We start from the raw sequence: 18,915 nt of genomic DNA on the forward strand, positions 1-18,915 counted from the left end.
TTGGAAAGCTTGGGAACCCAGTGGAAAACTTGTCACAGGGACAAAAATCACTGTAGAGATTCACTGCTATGACAATGCAGAGTGAAGTTTAGGTCAAGGCTGTCATAGAGAGCTCACACTGGAGCAATGCCTAATGGGATGAGGCTGCCACCGGGACCCCAGAAATGTAGAGCCATTTGCAGCATGCAACCTCAGCCCGGAAAAGCTATAGACATTCAGTTTCAATCCATGACAGCAGCTATGTGAACTGCATCCAGGAAAGCCATTGAGGCAGGTCCACCCCAGTCTTTGGTGACCCCAAACCCTCACTGTGCCCAGGACACATAGAGGGAGAGATTATGCTGGAGCCCTAAGAATTCATGTATGCTCTGCTGTGTTTCAAACTTGTGTACGGCCTTTCATTCCATTCTTTTGGCCTATTTAACTCCCAACCCTGCATTGGATTTTGCTTTTTGTTTTGTTTTGTTTTGTTTTGTTTTTACAGGCTAGAAGGAATTTGCCTTGAGTTTCAGAAGATACTTTGGAGTTTGAGCTTTTGAGTTGATGTTAAAATGAGTTAAGATGTGGGGAATATTGGGATTCAGTGATTGTATTTTGCATATGAAAATGAAACTACCTTTGCAAAAATTGTAACAGTGAGAGAAATCTAACTAACTCTGTCTTGCTTCTAACCTCACAAGCGAACTGCCTTTGTTAACTTAAGACAGTTCTTTTTCCAAAACTATCCCACTCCTTGTTTGGGGATGGAAACTCCCTTTATAAGACTAATGAAAGGCCATGAGTTTAGGATCATAGGAGGAGCCTGTATTCTGATAAGATAGAGGCGCAGTTAAACAATAGCTAGCCATTGTTCCAGAAGTCACAAAATTTGTATCTTCCCCAATTGATCCTATAGATAACATCACTATTGTTGAAATCTAAGATTAACCTTTGAGATTATTTTTTTAGACTTTTGCATTCTGGTGACCAACTGACTCCAACCCAGACCCATGACTCATACCAAGGAACTGACTCCTATCCAGAAGTTGATCCAGAGCATGAAAACAGTTTGAATACTCCTGTGATTTCATGCCCAACCAATCAGTAGCACTCATTCCTAGCTCCTGGCCACTAAGTTATCTTAGAAAATCCTAGCCAAATGCTTTTGGGGTGGCAGGTTTCAGAAATGTCTCCCATCATGCTGCTTGGTTGGACCTGCAATAATTAAACCCTTTCTTTGATGCAATACCTGCTGTTCTCAGTGCATTGGCTTTTCTGGGCAGCAGGCAGGATGAACCTGTTGGGCTGCTACAAATTAGACATAAGTTTTGAGAGCCAAGCATAGAATTCTGTGGTTTAAATGTTGAAATTTGTTCTCCAATGTGGCAGCTTGTATCAAAAGGCATAATTACAACAAATTTAATTTAAATTTGGCTTCATTAGCAATTCTAGAATCAGACAATACTTAATTCCACAAAATAGAATATGTGTTCCAGTGAGTTGAACAGAAGAATTTTCGATTTAATAGACAATGATAGGCTGAAGAAAACAGAAGCAAAGAATCATGAGTCTATTAGTTACTTTTCAAAGTTACTTTTCCTTCTAAGGCAGTGCCAGGGAGAAAAACAAACAAACAAACAAAAAATAGCTGATTAATTAACATCATGTTACCTCAGACTACTTTTATTTGTGTATGGGTTAATGTAGAGAGTTCCTGCTCACTGAAAATTTAAACTGGCTTGTTTGGGAAATAACTGTGATCTCTCTATTCTGAATTCTGAGACAATCTGATGACAATATAGTTTAGGTTTGGTGATGTGGAACTTTAGCATGGGTTACTCTATTTTGATTTTTAGTGTGGTCTGTTGGGGCTTAATGAAAAACAATGACCTCCCATAATTTTCACAATTCCCCACTTTGGTTAGGCTGTCCCTTAAGTGAGATTGTCACCAAAACCTTGGGTATCAGTGCTACTCTCAGTTAGCATCATTTCAGGTTTCTAGTCTCAGAATGACATTTAACCATTCTGACATCATCATCATTATCATACATTTATTTGAGTTTTTGTTGTTTTAGCTGGAGAAAGACCATTTGACAGATGGCCATATGGAAATATTTAAAATGTTTTGAGAGAACACAGCACACCAGCAAGACTACTATTCTGACTATCAGGATGATAATACAAAGAGTTTGGAGTATACTCCTTAGCCAGGATTCCCATGATCAAACTAACTAAAATCTAACAGCCAGGCAAAGAGCCTATCCATTTTAACCAAGTGAATGGATCTACAAACCAACATATTTATCTATGTGCATCAAGAAGTATCATCAACTGCACATATTCCTCCCTCTTTAATTAGTAGGTAATCTAGCATCCCAAGACTGAGTCAACTTAATGCAGGTAATGCAAGTTATCCTCTGAAGCTTTTGTAAAAACTTAACTACAGTACTATCCTGCCAAGCGAAAGAAGTAGGCACAAGTAAGGAAAAAGAAAGAGGGGTAAGAATCTTATTATGGTAGGGAGTTTTATTCTGAGAATCTTGGAAATAGCTTTTCACAGCATGAAGTTGGCAACTTCTTGTCCTAGTTTGCAGTTATAATGTCTCTAGTTGTGGCATGGGGCGTTCTGGTAAACTCTTTATGTAGCTCACACATCAGTACTGAGACTTGTCCCTTGAAATTTACATTGAGTTGTTCAGCTTTGGCTTATAGCGCTTCAAGAACAGAGGAGAGCTGGAGAGTTGTAGCTAGATATTAAAAAAAAAACCTAGAATTCAGAATCTGGTCCAGTCTGTAGGCAGACAATAAAAAGTCAAAAACAATGAACAGGGCTACAATTTAATAACAGCCACACTATAGTTTTCTTTTGAAATTAAATTTTTCTCTCTATAGTAACCCCCATTTCTATCAAAAAAAATTATAGTAAGACCAATTAGACTGATATTTTTATAAATGTAGTAAGTATAAACATATAGGCTTCTTTTAAATTTGCTCTGCTGGAAATTTTGTCAAGGAATCCCAAATCAGATTTTTGAAAATATCTCCTAATGCTAGGAAGGCAAAACAAGGCAGACATTAAATTTTGCCGGCTCTATTTAATATCTTGAGGTTCCTAGACCTGCCAAAAAGTGACAACTTTTTAATTACCCACTATAAAGCTGAGAAACATTGAAACCAGACATTCTATGAACATTTTCAAATATGACATTCCAGTCAAAGCCTTGGTAATATAACCACTGTTCCTAAAATGTATCCTGTTAAAGAGAATAGATTATTATTGAACTTATGCAAATAACTATATTGCTATAAAAAGTAAAAATACTCAAATTCTGGAGGGATCAGAGAGACAGGAAAAGCAAATGTTCCTATTTTTGTTTAGAAATGTGTGCTTTACCAAATTTTTGTAAGCTATATATAGCTTAAAGGAAAAAATGTTTTCTTAAATCTGGAAATCAAAACATTGAGAAAACCAGCAATGTCTCAAGTAAAGTTTGAAATAAAGTTTCAACTGTTTCAAATAAAGTGGTGAAATAAAGAAATGTTTCAAATAAAGTTGTAAAGAATCTCATAATTATTTTTCCATAGTTCATTCAGTCTCAAGTAAGTAATTCTTGCTCTCATCTTGGTTAGCAGTTTTACAAACACATCAGTTTCTTATGAGTGTTGGAAATTTAGTCCAATGTTATAAACTCAAAGTTATTAGAAACCTGTCCTTGTCAGAGTTATTTTATTCTTTTCATGAACCTCCCTGAAGACATAACACTTTAGGCTTATAAATTTCTTGCCAGAAGCCTTCAGAAAGGCATCAGAATAAAGCAACTAACTAGAGAACAAGACCTAAAATGGCCATGGTTAAATATTGTTATAGAACTAAGCTGAGGTCCACTCACCTGGTGCAATAAGACCAGATACCCACACCAAGGTTTTGCAGAGGTAGAAAGGAAGGCAGCAAGCGAGGAAGACCAGGAAGCTAATGCTCAAATTCTGACCTCCCTGATTTACAGGTAAGGATTTTAAAGACAGGGGTAAATTTTGGGAAAGCAGAAGTTACAGATAAAATTATGTCAATACATGGAGTGTATACATTGGCTTTGGCTAAAAATGGGTGGATACCTTGAAGTGATGGCGGACAGGTCATAAGTAGATTCAAAGATTTTCTGATTAGCAATTGGTTAAGAAATGGAAAGTTTCTTTAAAAAATTAAAATCTGCGGAAAACAATGTTGTCTCTGGCTTGTGGGTTTGACTCCCTCGTCGTCCCTCAGGAAGAAATATAGGGCAAAGAATGGTGGTCAGAGTTCAGCCTTCACATGTCCTTCATCTGAGATCTTCGTGCCAGCATATCCTTTCAGGAGGGGTCTGGATTTCTGAATCTATTCAGGGTCGTATTTTTGGATGCTATCTTTGCCTCTACAGCGAACCAAACATCTCCTAACTCTAACTTCCTTGACTATTGTTTTAGGCTATTATTATCTTCTTGCTTATGGAGTTGTTAGTTTACTTCTCAGGGATAGCTAAGTATCTGGAATTTCCCTTGAAGGAACTGAAGAGTTTTATTCATTGTTATGCTTGGGGACTTGCAGGTTTCTAAGAGTGAGTCCCTGATCTGTCACAAGAGCTGACAAGTTCATAATAATGATTCAACTGACAAAGAAATTTGTTTATTTTTGGTGGCCTCCAATGGTTTTACATAAAACCATTATTATTACTGATAATGAATACTAAAACATATTAGATTTTTAGGAATCTTATAAAATTTTGGAACACATGTTAACAACATACTAATACAAATATAATTAACAGAAGATTAAATATTTTTTGACAATGCTTCCCATAAAATTTATCATGTTAAATAAGGGTAATATTTCTTTTCTGGACTTCCAAGAACTTATCTTCGATGTTCAAAGGTTAGTTTCAGGTACAAAAGACTTAATTTTGATTTTGAAGAGTTTGACAAGAATGTAAGATTTAAAACACCTGATCAAAATAGAATCACAGGTCACAATGACATAAAACTGAAGTGTCAAAAGGTTTCAAAAGCAAAAAGCACAATAAATTATCTTGACAAAACATGGAATCTCTGTTTTGTAGGCCAGTTACCTAAAAAGTAAATAAAATGTTGTCACGATTTTATATTGAAGAGCAGATTAAGGCTCTCAAAAAACCTGGTTGTTCCAACACAGGGGTCCAAACTCTAACCTTACATCAGTGTATTTATGAAATTAATGTTCACTTTTTAGAAAAACTTACAAATATTTCTCTTCAAATTTTAGTCTACTTGATCACACATAAATTTTTTTCAGGTGATATATTTTTCATAAACATTCAGTTCTGTCTTTTCTTTTCTTTCTTTTTTTTTTTTTTTAATATTGGCATTCTGGGTTAGGATAAAAAATTACTTTCCTTTTCCCCTTATTATTTTGGCCACACAATGTTCTACCTCATGCAAAAATGAAACAAAAATAAATTTAAAAATTGCTCTTTTTTATTTTTTATTCCCCAAAATACAGCCTCATACTTATAATTTCTTATTTTTTACATCTCTTCTACTTACTGTTTCCTTTCTGCCTTGTTTCTGTTACCTTCACAATCTGTATTTTGAAACAACCTTTAAATAACCTTCAAATTAGACAAAATTGCTGTTTTTTAAAGAAGATAGCCTGATATCTTTTTATAATTTTTCTCGTCAAAAACACATCTTACTTTCCTTGTATACTTTACATGCAGAATTGTTTTCCTTAGAAAGTTGCATTTTGAGGATCATTTAGTTTGGCAGGTAGTCTTTTCACCTTTGCCTGTTTCATAATTATATTACCATCTTCAGAAAAGAGCCCTTTAAGGAACAGGGCAAAAAATAATTTGTAAAAACTTATGAGAACTTCCCCTGGGAGGCTATTGGTCTTAATAATTAACACGGACATTATTATCAGAGGGTGAACAGCCAGTTTTTAGGTGTCTTCAAATCTTTGGGGAAATCCCTTTCTCAATGTCCTGGTTATTTCCACAAACAGCAACCAATTTTTGGAAACTGCTGTTTCAGGGGTCCCTTATTAGAGAACTGCCCTGGAGCAAGCCTAAAGGTCATTCTAGGTGTTTGGTAGCCATGGAGCTGGAACACTTTGGGAATGATTTTCAAAAGGTCATTTGCAATCTTTTGGGCTCCTCCTGGCACTAAAAGTAGACCAGGTGAAGCTTGTTGAATTGTTGATACCATTCTCAGGGGAATATCATTCTGCCTCTTTTATCCATTTATCCCCAGGTCCTACCAACATGTGTATTACTTGGTAGAAGTCAGGTATTCTGAGGTCATAAGTCATAATTAAAAAATAAATTCCAAGACTCTCAAGCAACTGAACAGATTCCCTTTTGGTCAACAGGACCCCAAGGAAACCCTGGAAGCTGAGTTCCTGTCCATGACAGGATCAGAAGTATGACATGCCTTGTTAAAACCCCTCCCTCACTAACCACCATTAGCCTTTCTTCCTAAAGAGATAAACAGAAACCATTCCTTTCAAAAGACTTCGGTGCTGACTTCAGCCAATAGCCTGACTGTGGCCCCTCCCTTTAGTCATTCACAACAACTGAGTAGCATTTCTTCCTGATAAGAGACAACCAACCACTAAGTGGTTCTGGCCAGTCTATGGAGACTGCTCAGTGAGGGTTTTTGTATTCTCTGCTTTACCTTTTGACATCAGAGCGTGTCCAGACTGAACCAGGAGTTGAGCTGCTTATTCTCACAGCCCAATAACAAGATGCAGATGAACTGGGAAAGAAGAGAGTTTATTTATGTAGTCAGGTACAGGGAGAAGGCTGGGAAAATATTGCCAGACCAACTCAAATTTGCAAAGTTTTCCAGAGCTTATACATGTTCTAAGCTATATATCTATGTGTAAGTGTGGATTCATCTAATGACATAAATGATTAACTTCTAATCTATAGCTAAGGCCTGAGGCCTGAAGACTTTCTTCTGGAGCCTCAGTAAATTTACCTAATCTAGATGGGTCCAGCTGCTAGCGGTGATTACCTTTATCTTGTCTCCTGCTAAGTCATGAAACTTTGGGGAGTTCCTTCAGACCCCCAGTAAAACATGTTTGTGGACATCTGGGGAGTACCTCAATGGTTTATGGTGCTTACTGATATAGTTAGGATCTGTTCCGGATATGATAGTTACTGACAATTACTGATAGAAGAGTATTAAATTCTCCAACTCTAATATCAGTTTTTCCATTTCTCCTTACAAATCTATCACTTTTTGTCTCACTTGTTTAGCTGCTCAACTTTTAAGTACATACATATGAATATTTGCTGAGTATTGGAGTACCCTTCTATTATGTAATTCTATCCCTTGTCCCTGACAGTGAAGAGACATTTAGGCATTCTTCATTTTCCCCATTATTATGAAAATTACAGAATTAGAGTTCCTTCAAGATGCTCTTTGGAATTTTAACTAATGTTGATAACTCAGGGATCCACTCTGCTGTGAGGGAACTTGAACTGTTTCAGATCAGAATTAATGTTGTTTGTCATACAGTCATATTAAATAAGAGAAAGAAGAACCCAAGGGTGTGGAACAGTTTTCAGTGGGTGAATAAATTCCTCAGCAAGTGTAACTGAGATGTAGACTAAAATGATCATTGCAACCTTGATGTAATCACACTATTGATAAGATAATTAAACAATAACTTTGAAAGGAGATATAAACTATCTGAAAGAACTCTTCTCATCTACTCCATATTTACACAATTATTGAGTTGATGTTTATGGGCAAGTATTCTGGTATTACATAGGAATACCTTGTACTCTCATAAAGGTTTTACATCATGTGATGCAGAGACCATAAAATTTGAAAGAAATATTAATTAAAAACCAATGCTAAGTTTATTATAAATTACAAAATGGTTCATGACCTTAAGCATATTATTTGTTACTCAAAGAGTCAAACGTGCAACAAATAATGTTAACACCATGATAGATGCCACAATGAAATTATAAACTTATTTTTACTTCCAGAAAAGAGTAATAAGGAACTTCTCCCTGTGGACATTAGGCCAGGTTTTACAATAGGAGAGATAAACGAGCTGATTCTTGAATGTCCAAATGAGAAATAACATTTTAAGTACAAAGAAAATAGCAACAATCATTTGTATATGACTCATAGGCTTTTTAATCAATCAATTGAATTTGAGAATGTATAAGGTTTCTCAAACCAAAGTTATTTTTGATTATTTTTTGAGGATAGGAATTCCATATGCCCTGAGTTTATATGCACATTATACTAATACGTAAATGTTAGCCAATTTAAAATTATCTGTTTTATAGGTGCTGTACATACCATGGGTTGGTTGTTTACCTATACTTTAATATTCACTTGTGGTTACTGATATTCAAAGCACATGGTTAAATAAATATATATACACATATGTTTAACAATATATTACTATATTAATATATTTAATTTATATTTTAATTATATGTACTAATATTAATTATTCAGTATAATACTGATGTTATTGTAATTATAAATATATATAAATGTATACATGTACAATATATTCAGAGAATATTTTCTGTTTGTAAATAGTCATCTTTTAGTAAGAGGTGTGGTTTTGGCTTACATTTGGATGAAAAACAATTTTCTTTTTGTTGATAGTCTTCATAAATAATTTTGACTCTAAAAGAATTGGAAAATATTTTGAACACCATTAAAATGGTCTAATTTTTTCTTTTTTTAAAGGCATATCACTTTTTATCTAGTGCAGATTTGTTAGCAAATGTCTTAATCTTGACGTGCTTTATTCTAAGAGTCGGCAAACTTCTCTTGACTATTTGAGTCATTGAAGAATGTATAAACTCTGTAGAAATCACTAAACTCTGTTTCTGTAGCACAAAAATAGCCATAGATAATACACAAATGAGTGGGCTGGCTGTGTCCCAATGAAACTTTATTTACTACAATAGATGACTGCAGGCAGGCTATAGTTTGCCAATCTTTGCTTTAGTCTATTTAATTTTTTTCCTCCCTAAATGTGACAGATGCTAATGTATAATGTAGAAAAAAAAATGTGAAGCTCAATCAATCCTTCAGGCAAGGAACATTATTAAAAATATTTGAAACTGTATAAGAGAAATATCATGATATGTTTGAATGTGCATTCAGGATGATGTATTCTAGACTTTAAGCACTGAAAAAGCTGAAAATATATATTTCGTAATTCTAAGTGTGTGAAGGTATTACACAGGAATGTAAGATACTTTCAACTAAAGTCATAAAATAATGTCATTTACCAAATATAACATTTAGAAGAAATATTAATTGAAAATCAATGCTAAGTTTATTATAAACAAAGTTCATCCAAAACCTATAACTTTCCCTTTTAACTTACTTTATCAGAACCTTACTTTAAATATTTGACTATATATATTCTTTGAGGATGCTGAAAGAGGGAAAAAAAAAAGAGAAATAGGAAAAAGAAATTACCTTGGCTTCAATAACAGTAGCTCACATCAATTCTAAGAAATTGTTACATCAACTTTTCTGGCAAGACTCCACTGGTGGTGTTTATTTTTCATTAAATTCTGATTCTTGACAGAAGAGCTTACTGGCAGTAAAAGTAAAAAAATAGTAAAATGTGATACAAAAAAAAAATAACCTTGAGTCATCCTAGGAAGAACCATTTCTGTTAGAAAGATTAAAAATGTACTTTCAAATCTTTTTTCTAGTATTAAATAGTTGCTATCTAACGATGATTTTGAAAATCATATAGAATGCAAAAATTTTGAATGTGAGTCAACATTGTTAATGCTTAGGTCACTGCCACATTAGTTTTAAATTACTAAAATTTGAACCAAGATGACAATAATAATGATAAAATATTTGAAGGTGAAAACAAAAGAAAAAGTAACCAACAATGCAATATTTACTCTAATAATAGGTGAATATGATAGAAATTAAGTTGATTATGAATATTTCCATGTCAACTCTACATCTGTATAGGCAGATGTTGATAAAGACAGATGGTATGGTGAGTTAAAATTGCTAATGTAAAATATGTGATATGGAGTGAAGTAGTTGAAAGAATTCATCTGGGCCAGATCAAGATAATAATAACACATATATTACACACTGTCAGGAATAAGTGTCATTTATTTCTTTCTTTTCTAAAATAAGGCATACTTACAAACATCCTTTTTGTGTTGAGCTGTCTTCCCCAAGAAATAGTTGATGTCAGTTTCAAGTAAACCATTCACACTGAAATCAAAGCCTATAATATCTGAGAGGTTTTCTTATGTACTGTGAAGTAGATGAAGAATCAAAATATCAGGGAAGGAAGAGAGGAATGAGAAAGTTTTAAAAAAAGGAGAGAAAAATATAATTAAAAAGAAAGAAAGGAAGCTCTGCCCTATGCTTTTGGTTTTTTCCCCCTTAGAAGCTGGAGAACTAAATACAGAAATTTCTAAAAGTAGTAGGAAATATATTTGATGATTGTGGTTGGATATTATATTTTAAGATTTTTTTGGCCATATTCAGATGCTATGTTGAGAGGCATAGCAATGACACTTGCGAAGACTTTATATATATGTAGTTTTTCACACCTATCAGGAGATTGCCCATCTATTTCAGGAACAAGGCATGAAACAGTCTTCACTTAGCCTAAGTAAGATTATATCCATGCAGATTATCTTCTTAATATGGCAAAAGTAATGAACTGAAATGTTGTTAGGAATTCAGGCAATTATTTTCCATGGGATAAGGATGTCTGGTACTCTTCTATTTAGACTCTGAAAACTTTTTGTTCTCATACAGGCTAAGAGAAAAACATGACAATGCATACTGGCATTAGAGAATCTTTTGTTCCATGATGGATGTGCTCCTTCTAGGAGGAGGAGGACGCTACTGGACCTCACTGATTAAGTCGATGTAATGGTGGCATGAACTGTCATCCACAGAGATTTTCAATTGAATGTTACTCCACCAATTACTTCCTCACAGCCTAACGAAGTGCCCATGACATTAGAGACTAATAAATTGTCCAGTGCCAATTAAAAAAAGATACTTTCCCTCTAAGCTATTTAGCTACAATATTCTCTCTTACTAGATTAGGTTATATAAATCTGACAAGTATGATGAAAGTTTATTTGTAAAATTCTTCAATTGAATTTTTGAAACTACATAGGCTTCTGGGTTTCCACCCTGGGTCCAATGTCAGGAAGGACACTTATTAATGTAATTGAAAGACATTCTAAGTAGATATTGCAACAGAAATATGGAAGGATTCAAACGTTTTGAGTAAAAATAAACTAATTGTGAAGAAAAATGCACCCATTCGTTTATCAATCATGTATTGATAACTTCAAACTTCTTATGGACCTGCTTAGTACATGATACGACAGTATAAACTCTGAAGTTATATATTGTCCTCTGCCCTACACCTCCCACCTCTTTCAACTCATCTCAAATTGTTGGGTTTTGCAAAACTAACTTTTTTACCTAGAGAAATGTTTTCTACTTTAGTAAGCAGATTTGAATCGTAATGCAGTCTCTGAATATACATCAGCCTCTGCTTCTGTTAGTTTTTTTGCCAAGCTAATGAATAACAGATTTTAATGTTTTGTTTTTTTTTTTACCCCCATTAAAATCTCCTTTGGATTTTGGCATCCAACACATAAGAAGTAATATTTCTGTGACTTTTATCATGGGAGTTATGTAATGAATATGGCCAGTTTTCTTGCTTGAGAAGTAGCGTGTCAAACTGCTTAAAAGCCTGGTGCCCGAGTTTGAATCTCATTTTCACTATTCACTAGTCATATGATCTTGGGCAAGTCATTTGCTGTTCTATGTTTCTGTGCCCTTCTAATAATATTACTATAAGTTTTAAATATAAATTATATTAAAAATTTAGAAACGTGACAAGCACATTATCAGCATTCAATGTATACACTTACATCAAATACCAAAAAACCCCACCTCTTTTGAAACAAAGTAAATCTAAATTTAATCATTATTTCATTTAAAAAGCATTTGGTATATCCAGCCAAAGGTTAGTATTAGAGATATATAGATGAATAAAAAATGCAAATGCTTGCCACGAATTTAGGGATGGCTCAGAAGACAGACGCATATATGTAATGAAATAAGTCAATCACAAAAAATATTAATGGGTACTAGCATTATAAGGTTAAAGCAAATCCAGAATTGTATTGTTTACTCCTTGGAAATTTTAGATTAAAAATACAGCTCTCTATAATCTATATCTCTTTCTGTAGATTCTATTGCTCAGGTCACTGATACCTTTGCCTGAGTGGATCTAACTAAAGAAAACACATGGAGAAAGCATTTATTAACTTTGCCTAGGGAGCAAGTTTCAGTGTAGGGCACTGTGTTCTCTTCAGCTCCTTAATGATGGAGCATCAGTTTAAGCCCTTTTTGGGATACATGGTTTTATTTCAGCATTGAGAAATTCTTTCTTATTTTTGTCTTGTACAAAAATAAAATCAAATTGGCAGTATTTCAGGAGCTTTAATGGACTTTTGATATCAGCCAAAATGAGTATTTGACTTAACTGCATATCCATAAACAATTAAAAATTGCATAAACTATATGAAGAACTAATTTTCAGGTATTAGACTATAGCTAACACAAGGTTGTGATTCTTGAGAGATGGGAAAAACAGCAGAAGAGATCCATAGTCTCTCTCTTTATTGTTTGTTTTTGCCTTCGGACACTTTATAAACAACTGTAATTTCACTTGGCAGAGGAGAATGAGATGACAGTTTTGGGCTTCTGAGGTAGCAGCCTTGTAATGCTTTTAAGGTAACAGAGAGGAGAGAATTGAATAAAGAAAGCACTCTAAAAATCTACATAGGGATCCTCTTTAGTCTTTAACCACATATGTATGTGTGCTCAGAGCCATGAGACCTGGACGAAATCAGGTGCTGGAGAAGGAGAGAGGTTTGTGAGCTGGCAATGGAGTCTAGAGTTCACATGGTATAGGGAGAAATGAGAGAGTAGCCAAAGTCAACAGACTTTGACAAAGAACATATCAGGCATTTAATCAAGACCTCCCTGCATCCTCCCTTCCAAGAAAAAAAGCTACACTTTAGGAATGGGACTACTCTAGAACTACCATAATCCAACCTAAAAACAAGCCCTGACAGGATAAAGCTGATCCTTCAGAAAGCTGACTGCCATCAAGACAAACGGAACACTCAAAAAATCAACAAAAACACATCAAAACGTTAAAAAATAATATTCACAGTGCCTAGTATACAAAAAGTGTTACTAAACATGGGGATCAGCAGGAAAAGGTGACTGATAACCAAAGTAATAAGCAATAAATAGAAGCAGAGGCAGAGATGACAAGGACATTGGATTTAGAGAATAAGGAGTTCAAAGCAGCTATGAAACACTAAAAATGTGTTCAATCATCTAAAGGAAAAATATAAAAAACATAATGGGAAAACAATTAGGGTCACAATAGACAGATGGAAAACATGAGAATGAACCTAGTGTAAATGCAAAATCTGGAAAGTGCAAAATCTAACATGATAAATGTAGGGATGGGATTAACAGTCATTGATTATTAATAATTTAAACACTGTAGCAGAGGAAGTCAATGAACTTAAAGGAAAGGCAATATGCATTCTCCAAACTGAAGTTAAAAAAGAACATTAAAATACTGAAAATAAGGCAGAGTGACTAGTGACCTGTGGGGTGATATTTGGAGGTCTGATTTAAGGGCCTATCTCTAAAATGTTATGTCTATGTTAGCTTACTGATAATGATTGTCATAAATAACCTGCTATCTCTGGGTTATTATAAAGTGCCTTGTTCTAAATATGAAAATATAACAAAAAATTACCTTCGTTTCAAGTGATTTGGAAAGCAGTTTCAAAAATTCTACCTAGTTTTGAGGCAAAAGGAAGAATTCACTATAGTCATTGGGTAAATAGTTATTTAGGAAGATGAATTATACTGTGCTAGGGTTTTCAAACCAGGAATATGTCATTTCATAAGAACTTATCTCTCGTATAGCTCAACCTATAAATTAATTATTTTTCTACAGAGCAGATGGTAATTCTGCCTCTACATATAAGTTTAGTCTACTCAAGATTTCTTTTTTATGTTTTAAAAATTCAGTTAGTGAATTTAAATTTTTCCATTGCCTTTTTAAACAATAAAATACATACAATAATAAATACACAGTAAAAATACATTGAATACATAGATAACTCTAGTAATCCCATTACATTTTGGAAGCATCTCTATTTTCTTACATTTTAAAACAAATTATATTTTTTGAAACATCTATCATTTTTGTCAGCTGTCTAAACATTGCTGTTTTAAATTTTATAGACTTAAAAAATTTTTTCCTTTACAATTTATTTTGCTTAGCTAAAGGTCATCAGAGAAATGTTATGGTTTTTATGTATTGCCCTTCAACATATATTGATATAATTTGATATTTGATGACTTGATTGAAAATTTGTAACCAGTATAATGCTGAAATTCTAAACATCTCAAGGAAAGGGAGCAACTCTTATTTTTTAAGGCCTATGCCATGTCAGACACTGTATTCACCCTGGAAGACTGATATTACCAGTATTTTGTGCAAGAGAAATTTCAGGCTAGAATAGATTAACAGAGTCAAGTAACTAATAAGTGACAAAATTAGAATATAAACTCTAAGGATCATACTGTTACCTCTGGGATTCTTTTTCAATAGGGAAGAGGAAAGCCGTAGGTGACTTTGCCTCAGGTTTTATGTTGTAGTTACTAAATCATGTTATTTTTGTTACATTCAATAAAACCTTTTTATTGGTTTCTTTTTGTCTACATCATTACCTGGGAGATTGATGTGACTTTTTTTTTCCCTCAAACTAATTTTTAGATAAATATAAACACTTTACTGCATTTTTTGTTATTCACCTTCTCTACAATGGCTTTTAAAATCTCTAAGGTCAAAGTCATACAGGGCACAGAACCATATAACACTAGATAGTTGCAAACACAGATTTAGTTCAAGCTGCTCAAGTCAGTGTTAATTTAGAATTGATATTTAGGTCCAGAATTGTAAAGTTATGTTTGCAAAGTGACAAAGAGTATTTTAGATTAAAGCTACATAAATTATTCAGAAAATTTTCCTGCATATTTCTGTCCATTTTTTCTTCTTTTTCTTATAATATCTCATGACTCAAACTAAACTTCAAAGGTGTATTTAACAATAATTGTTCTCTATTTGTAGCAATATTAAAAGACGTTATGTGAGAAATAAGTTTAAAGGTAAAAAATTGGGGGTAAATGCTAGCTTTAACAAAATAGAATAGATTTTCTTACTTAGGGACACCACAAGTCTGAAAATATTTCTGTGCATAGTGATTCTCTGAACCATATACAGAAAACAGGTTTCCTAATTTTATTTGATAAATCACTCCTCATAGCAGTTGGTCTTTCAAACTATTATTTCAGGCAACAAATTTGGAAACTGTTTTCTGAATGGATCTGTTGATTTTAACCTCAAAGTCAAGGTCAATTTTCCTTTTAGGAAAGACACTTAAACCATCAGAGAAATTCTACATATTATTTTTATTTTACATACATTATTTGTATTTAATCTGCCCATTTGATTATATAGTATTAGTTTCAATTTTATGGATGTGACATCGGAATAACAAACACTTGTATTTGCTGAAGGTAAGTTTTTGATGTGGTGAAATGCCTCACTGCCCTTTCCCTGCCATCCCAAAGATAGCATGGACAAGTTCTAAAGCAAAACTAGGTGAAAAGGTATTCAAGCTAAGCCAGAGTCTGAGTTGTGGGTATAAACTATTGACAGCTTCAATACCTGTGTGATAGCAGCTTCTGCTGAGAAAAACTTCAGAGAAACAGTGAAATATTTACTGCAACACAGGAGGAGGTCCCAGTAGCAATACATGAGTTTCAGTTCATCCATATCCTTGGCAACACTTAGTAAAATTAGTCCTTTTAATTTTAGACATTGCAGAATATATAATACCTCTTTGCGATTTCAATTTGTATCTCCCTAATTACAATGATGCTCAGAATCTTTTCTTGTACTCTTTCATGTTTCATGCTTTTCATGTTTCATTGCCATTTATGGATCTTCTTCGGTAAAGTGTCTGTTTAAACATTTGGTACATTTTTAAATTAATTTGCTTGTTTTCTTATTATTGAGCCTTGAAAGTTGTTATAATCTGAATACAAATTTATTCTTGGATATATGATTTGTAATTATTTTCTCACAGTGTGTGGCCTATATTTTCATTCTCTTACAGTGACTCTCAAGGAGCAGAAGATCTTAGTTCAGATAAATCTCAATTTGTATATGTTATTGTCTTGTGGATTGCACTCACAATTTCTGCTTTTCATGTGGAGTGTTTTGACCTTTTGCATTTAGCATAATTATTGATATTACATTATAACAAATCCTTAGCTTTTAAAGTCTAATTGATTCTCCCTTTTTTCTCACTCTTTTGAATATTTATTTATGATCCCATTTTATCTTCTATGTTGGCTTTTAGCTATGTGTGTATGTGAAAAACGTTTTTATTTTGTCTTTGCTTTTGAAAGATATTTTCAGGGATTATGATATTCTGGTTCAACAGATTTCTCAAGACAAACCTTGCAAGGTCTTTAAAAATAAGCCTGCTGTCATTATTTTTACCCCCAATATACATCATATCTTTTTATTTCCTGGCAGCTTTTAAGATTTGTTTTTCTTTATGACTCATTTTAGCAATTTTTATAAGGTAGCTTGGTATATTCTTTTTCGTGCTTATTGTATTGATGTTTATTGAGTTTTGTGGATTTGGCAGTTAATGATTATTGTCAAATTTATTTTTAAAATTCAACTATTATTTCTCCATACTTATTGTGTACTACCCCACATTCTCCCTTCTCCTGTAGGGTCTTTGATTATATATATTATTAATCTGCTTAAAGTTTCACATGGCTCGCTGATGGTTCTCTCATTTTCTTTAGTTTCTTTTCTTTTTTTCTCTGTGTTTCATTGTGAATAGTTTCTTTGGCTGTGACTTCAAGTTCACTTATCTCTTCTTCTCCAATGTTTAATATCCTGTTAATGTTTCATCACATAAATTGTATTTTCATCTCTAGAAATTTGATTTGAGTCTTTCTAAAATTATCCCATTTCTATTTAGCATGTTTTATCTTCCCTGTACTTTCTCAGACACAGGAGAAATAACAGAGTTATAATAAATTTTTAATGTCTTTGCTAATTCAATCAGGTGTGTTATTTTACCATATTTCCCTGGATTAAATCTTACTTTCATTATAAATCACATTTTCCTGCTTCTTTGCATTACTGGTAGTTTTTGACTAGATGCTAGTCATTGTATATTTCACCTTATTTGTTTAAATAAAAAAAAATTTCTATTCATATTCTTGAGTTTTGTTCTGGTACACAGTTGAGTTACTTGGAAACAGTTTTTTCCTTTTGAGTCTTGTTTTTTGGTTTTGTTGGAGGACAGAGTAACTTGTAGTCTAGGGGAATTTTTTTTTTTTTTCACTAAATAAGATATAAGAGGCTGAAGAGTCATTCCAATGTTCCATGTGTTAAGAGATTTTCTACCTTGGTTGGTGGTGTAAATCCCCAGCCCTGTGTGAGTTCCCAGCAATTAATCTCTCTGCCTTTTTTGTAGATTCATTTACTGTCTCATTTTCTCATTTAGTTTCCTCATGTATATTTGCTAATCAGTACTCATCTAACTATCATAAGATGCACATTCTGTAGATCTCTGGAATTTTCTTTTTCTATAACTTCTGTTTTGTTTTGTTTTTTTTTCTTCCAACATTCTGCCTAGTGAACTGTAGCTACCTTGGTTTCTCTGGACACCCAGTTTTGTTCTCCACAACCAGACACACCCTAGGCAGTAAGTTGGGAGAACTGTTTGGCTCACTTTCTTTGTTTCCCTTCTCTTGGTTATCACTGCCCTCCATTGCCTATTGTTAAAATCCTTAAAGTTATTGTTTTACCATGTTTAGTTCAGGTTTCCAGCCAAGGACTATTCCAGGTTCTATTACTTTGTCTTAGCTGGAAATGGAAGTTCTATCAATGTGTATTTGTTTTTTCACAGAAGTTGTTCTGTGTGTTTTGATGGAAGAAAATTTAGAGATGTGGGAACTATTTTACGAACATACTCTTCCCAGAATTTACTCTTATATCTCCCTTTTCTACACAAAGGTAGAAAAGCCTTTGCGTACACTTGTAATCTGTGTACTAGGTTCTTATTTCAGTAAACCATCACAAAGTTCAAAGTTTGACTTGCTTTTCTCTTCCATAATCACTTGTAGGATGTCTAGATCTTTACATGGCCCCTCCTGAATTCCTCCCAAGTCTTATCCTTAAATTTTCCCTATGCCTAACTTACAGGGTTATTCCTGATGATGGAGAATTTGCAATTACAAAACCTGGGATTCAGAAAAACGCTATTTATTCAGGAGTTAGCAAGAACTTGACACCATTTTCCACACTTTCCACACTGAAACATACTCTTTGAGTAAATTTTCTTTTTTCATATTTTCCCGCTTTTTGCATTATTATTGGCTTGATAACCCTTAAATGCACTGACATATGTAATAGCAAACAACATTTTATGGTCCGTCTCTCTCACTTTTGCTTTTAATTAGGAATGCTATGTGAGCTTTATATATATTAGTATATATAATCTACATATGTAGATTATTTACATGTATATAATATGCATGTAATTTACATAATATATAATGTAAATTATATATATGTATAAAGCCCATGTGGCATTCTTAATTATAAGCATACATAGATACATGTAATCTACACATATATATTTTTAAAATTTTATGCATATATATATAAAACACACACATACATATCTACACACAAAATTTTAAAAATTAGAATCAGTGAATTTTTGTTT

At 33.4% G+C, this 18,915-nt stretch overlaps 1 long non-coding RNA gene across 4 annotated transcripts in view; it reads right to left on the minus strand.

Moving 5' to 3' along the window:
- Window positions 1-18,915, minus strand: part of LOC105489114 (uncharacterized) — a 193,240-nt gene that overhangs the window by 8,318 nt on the left and 166,007 nt on the right. For 2 of the 4 annotated variants that reach the window (XR_011612559.1, XR_011612560.1), the window contains 5 exons: window positions 10,158-10,270; window positions 9,458-9,578; window positions 8,595-8,650; window positions 6,662-6,742; window positions 2,501-2,727 (listed from right to left, as the gene is read on the minus strand). This is a non-coding gene — a long non-coding RNA (uncharacterized lncRNA). Of the gene's footprint in view, window positions 1-2,500; window positions 2,728-6,661; window positions 6,743-8,594; window positions 8,651-9,457; window positions 9,579-10,157; window positions 10,271-18,915 lie in introns of those variants that run through there. The other 2 variants (XR_011612561.1, XR_011612562.1) reach the window with 2 other exon arrangements.

Source organism: Macaca nemestrina, chromosome 14 (genome assembly GCF_043159975.1).
Source record: "Macaca nemestrina isolate mMacNem1 chromosome 14, mMacNem.hap1, whole genome shotgun sequence".
In the NCBI taxonomy this organism is placed as follows: Eukaryota; Metazoa; Chordata; class Mammalia; order Primates; family Cercopithecidae; genus Macaca; species Macaca nemestrina.